At 43.1% G+C, this 5386-nt stretch overlaps 1 long non-coding RNA gene across 1 annotated transcript; it reads left to right on the forward strand.

The window, feature by feature from the left end:
* The first annotated feature begins 938 nt into the window (after window positions 1–938).
* LOC124389340 lies at window positions 939–2053 on the forward strand. The gene is made up of 2 exons (XR_006926571.1): window positions 939–1487; window positions 1563–2053. It is a non-coding gene; the product is annotated as an uncharacterized LOC124389340 (long non-coding RNA).
* Window positions 2054–5386: the final 3333 nt, after the last annotated feature.

Here is a 5386-nt window from a genome sequence, read left to right on the forward strand (position 1 = left end):
TCTCCAGGGCTACCGCCTCTCAGCTCCAGACCACCGCAGGGGAAGTCGCTCCGCTCCTGGTCTCCGTGGGGGTCATCTCTCCGCCTCCTGTCTCTGCTGAGGGCGTCGCTCTGCTCCAGGTCCCCACCGTGGGCGTCACCCCCTTCCGGGTCTCCGCTGTGGCCATCTCACAGCTCCAGGTCTCCGCCGAGGACCTGCAGCCGCCTCCTGTCTCCGCTGAGGGCGTCGCTCCGCTCCAGGTCGCCAGGGGAATCGTCTCTCCGCCTCCTGTCCCCGCTGAGGGCGTCGCTCCGCTCCAGGTCTCCAGGGGTCATCTCTCCGCCTCCTGTCCCCGCTGAGGGCGTCGCTCCGCTCCAGGTCTCCAGGGGGGTCATCTCTCCGCCTCCTGTCTCCGCCCAGGACGCCGTTCCGCTCCGGGTCTCCGTAGGGGTCGTCTCTCCACCTCCTGTCTCCGCCGGGGTTGTCGTTACGCTCCGGGTCTCCAGGGGGTTCGTCGCGCTGCCTGCAGCCTTCGCTGAGGGTGTCGCTCTGCTCCAGGTCTCCATGGTGGATGTCTCTCCACCTCTGGCTTGCGCCATGGACTTTACCCCGTTCCTGGCCTCCGCATGGGGCTGTGTTCCGTCCCGGCTTTCCGCAGGTGTGGTCGCTTCGCCTGGGGCCCTTCCTTGCTGTTCCTGGCTCCGTGAAGGCTCCGGCCGGGTCCCCTTCGACCCTGGAGGACTGGAGGGGCCCTCCTCCGAGTGCCCGGGCCCACCGGTGCCGCCCCTTTGGGGGGGGGGTGGTGTCAGGAATCCACCTGCCACGCCTCCTTCAGAGGCTGCCTTTGCCGCCAAGGCCTCCCGCGTGCAGCGCAAATCACACACAGCTGAAGTGCATTATGAACTCTCTCCCTGCCTCCATATAAACCACTCACTCACCCACACTCGGGGTCCGTTATTGTAGGTTCATGCGTGGTCGTGCAGGTTCCTGCTGTGTGTGTTCGCGCTTCCGCTGCTTCCGCTGCATACTCTCTCCTCCCGGACTCCGCGTCCTTTCCACTGCCGCGTTTGGCTTTCCCAGCGCACCTCGGACTAGAGACGCTTCCCCGTCGCTTCACCCCGTGCTGCGCTTCCTTCTTCACGCACCGTGGATGTATTCTTTTGAACTGCCGTTTGCCGGATTATCCCGATTCTGCACGGGTATTTTGTGTTGGCTCTGCCTTTGCTGAATAAAGTTTATGTTTGCCGTTACTCCGGCTTCCGCCCCCGTACCTCGCATAACAGTATGATAGTCATATATGTAAATACACAATTACCTTGCTACATGTACATGTCTTCATTGAACTAAAATGTATCTACAGGACGCTCCTGCTATGCTGCTGTTCGCAAGAATGTGAACGATGACATCACTACTTTCATCGCTGCTGTTTGCCTAATGTTCGGCAGTTACTACAGTTTCAACATTCACTACCCTACTGAACTGGCGTCAGTGCTTGAATTCCTGCAAAGGTATTTGAAAGACACCTCGGAGGGGAGGTTCACTTAATATTTACAGAGTTTCAATGTTTTTTCTTTCTTTTCAAGGTGTTTTTTCATCATCAATCCCGAAAAGGGCACAAAAGTTGTGGAAAAGAAGAACAAAGAGCGACTCCCAGTGAACCCAAGAGCCTTCACCCTAATCTCTGACCTTTCTGATCATGAGTGGTGAGAGACTTTGTAAAGGTGGCCTGCAAATGGTTTCCCAGTTTAAATTTTATGAACATTGAAATGTTAATGACTTGCGTTGTAACCACATGTTTAGTGGTAGCTATACTCTGTAAGCACTTGTGCCTTGTTCTGCTTTAGTAGTTCTTACATTAAATGTTTATCTGAACCGTTACCTACTGTATCTTCCCAAGCTCAGTTTAAAGTGGCAGTTAGATAGCAGAAATTCTTTAAATTCTGAGTCTAAATTTTTAAATGAATGATCTTAATCTGATCTTAAGCCACTCTTTACTTCTGTTAAAACACGAACAGAAAAATACATTTATTGTTTTAAATGCCTGCCAGTCTTTAATAAAAAAAAATACATGGGACCACACTGATGTCCAAGTCTATTAATAGATTTTGATGGGTTTTGATGATTTGATTTAGGTTTGTGTTCAATTAGAATGAAAGTACTCTTAATAGTTTCTAAAAGATAAAATCTGAATGTTTAGAAATGTAACTTATCTCTTCTAGCTCCCAGCTAGTGTAATTTAAATGATGCTTTGAATTCACTGTGGTTATTTATAATAAAAAATAGTTTAACAGCATTTACATATTTAATGTTTTTTTCCTTAGTTTAAATAGTTTCTTGTCTTCTTTGTGAAATAATTATAGGTTTTAACTGTAATTAATACAAAATAAACAGTTTTAAGAGAATTAAACAGTTCTGAACTGTAAAAAAGATGGTTATAACCCGTAATTATTACAATGTAAACCCTGTATTTTGACGGGTATAAACTGCATTTTATAACAACATAAACATTGATTGAACAGTTATAAACCGTAAAAAAAACAATTAAAATCCATAAAATATACAGTACAATGGGTGCAATCCTGTAAAATGAATAACGTTCCTACCGTACTTTTGACGGTAAAGTTCTGGCAACCACAGCTGCCGTTTTTTTACCGTAAAATGTACGGTTTATTTTTTACAGTGTGGGACGTAATTTGGCAATGTTTCTGAGATGAAAAAACGATGCTTTGACAGTGCTACGAACATGATGGTCAAATGTTAAATTGGCATAAAATATCACCCCCAAATTTTTTTGTTTATTTTGGAATTGTAAAGCAGAGCCATCCAAAATTAAGATTACGGACTCTGCTTTACACAACTGATGAGGTGAACCAATAAGCATCAGTTCAGTCTTGTCACTGTTCAGACAAAGATAATTTTCAGACATCCATTTCTTGATCTCAGTAAAACATTGAGAGAGAGAAAAGACACAGGCATATTGACATTAGGTTTAGAATGTATATAAATCTGAGTGTCATCGGCATAAAAGTAATAGTTAAGACCAAGTGATCTTAAAAGCTGGCCAAATGGATAAATGTAAATACTAAAAAGTAATGGGCCCAAAGCCGATCCCTGAGGAACACCAGATTGCGCCACACCAACCTTAGACTTGCAATCCCCCATCAAAACAAACTGCTTACGGTCAGAAAGGTAGGACTTAAACCACTCTAATGCAGATTCAGAAACCCCAAAGATAGTCTCTAAGCGGTTGATCAAAATTGTGTGATCTGTAGTGTCCAAAGTGGCACTAAGATCAAAAAGAATCAATATAGATAGACGGCCGGAATCAGAAGCCATTAACAATTAATTAGTTGGGATGTACCGAATATTCGGCCACCGAAAGTTTTCGGCCGAAAATGGCCCAAAAGTGCATTTTCGTTTTTTGCCCGAAAGACTTTGATCACCGAAAAAACACGGCCGAAACAGTTTGTTGTGATGACGCAAACAGAAACTGCGGCCCGCACGTGCATGTCGAAAGCAGCATGTCTGCGGTGTGGACGTATTTCAGTAAATCTGAGAAAGACCCACAGATAGCGATTTGCAAAACATGTAATGCCGAAATTTCATCTGCAAAGACTTTCTCCACGTCGGGTTTAATTTATCACCTGAAATCCAAACATCCCGATCGCTATGCTGAATATGAGAGGAATGCGGCACAGAAAAGCAAAACCCCTCCGAGCATGCGCACTCCGTCTGTGGCGGACGTTTTTGAAAAGGCAGGAAGTTTCCCAGTGATGGTGTTGTATTGTTGTATCTTTAAGCAGTTGCACTTGTTCTGAATGCACTTTGTTTTTATGAAAGAACATATTTAATTTTACAACCTTTCAGCAGGGCAGAGGGCCTGTACATTATTATTTAATGTACACATGAGTGCATTTAAGTTAAACATTTAAGTTTGAATTTGTATTTATTTTATCCTGTGCATTGTTGCAATGTGCTATAAATAAATATTTTCATAATTTGTAATTGATTTATTCTTTGAAACTTTAATATTAATTTATGCAATTGAAATGCCTTGATTTTTAGTAAGTTTAGTACACAGTCATAGACATAAATGCAATGGTAATAATAATAATTGGCATAATTTATTTCGGTGTTTCGGTTTTCGGCCTTGCTTTTTTCTTTTTCGGTTTTCGGTTTTCGGTTTCGGCCCAGAATTTTAATTTCGGTGCATCCCTATTAATTAGTGACCTTAACTAACGCCGTTTCAGTGCTGTGGAGTTTACGGAAACCAGTCTGAAGTGGCTCAAAAAGATCATTAGTAGAGAGTTTGCTCTAAAATTTTGGCGAGGAATGGAAGATTAGAGATGGGACGAAAATTGTTTGGATTATCAAAACAATTTTATGTTACATATTCATGTTGTTAGTTTTTGGTACTGGGGTGACAGCAGCAGGTTTAAGTGCTGCTGGCACAACACTGGTTTACAGAGAGTTATTGATAATTCTCAAAACAACAGGAGTGAGGGAGTCAAAACAAGATTTAAAAAGACAAGATGGTATCGGATCAACTCTGGAAGTTGAGGCTTTCAGTTTTGAAACCATATTACGTAATGACTGGGAGTCATGAACAGCAAAGTTAGAGAGACAGATACCAGAGATTGCAGACACACTTAAAATATAATACATAGGTGAGTTGAAGCTGGAACATTAGAGAGGCTGTGATTTTTAAGCAGCTTATTGATTGAGTGAAACAGTTGTTTAGGGTTTTTCTGATTTTTGACAATTATCTGAGAAAAATACACAGATCTGGCTGACTTCATTTCAGCCTTATATTTAAGTAAGCTGACTTTCCAGGCCTGGTGATGAACAGTTAAACCTGAAATGCACCATCTACGCTCCATTTTGCGACACAAAGCCTTCATTGTACGCAAATCATCATTGTACCACGGAGCAGAGCGTGCAAGAGAAACAGATCGTGACTTCAAGGGAGCCAATGTGTAAAGGCCAGACTGGAGGACGGAGTTCAGCATAAAAACGTTATCATCCAGATCATGAGATAGAGAATCACAACTTAAAGAAGAGTCAATAAAGTCAGTGGGATCAATAAATCTACACTTGCGATAATTATTGATGCGAGAAGAGGTAGTGTTCATGACAGGTAACTTCATTTTGAAAAAGACAGCCCGGTGATCAGACAGACCTAAATCAGAAGTTGAAAAAATGAGACACAAATGAACCGTTGGAAATCACAAGGTCTATAGTGTGGCCTTTGTCATGCGTAGGACAGTCCACGAGTTGGTCTAATTCAAAGCACTCCAATATGGACAAAAAGTCTTTAGTTATTGTGGAGTCTTTTACATCCATATGGATGTTGAAATCACCCAGGAGAAGAATTTTTTTAAATCTGACGCAGAGAAAAGACGACATA

This window comes from Silurus meridionalis, chromosome 7 (genome assembly GCF_014805685.1).
Source record: "Silurus meridionalis isolate SWU-2019-XX chromosome 7, ASM1480568v1, whole genome shotgun sequence".
NCBI classification, from domain to species: Eukaryota; Metazoa; Chordata; class Actinopteri; order Siluriformes; family Siluridae; genus Silurus; species Silurus meridionalis.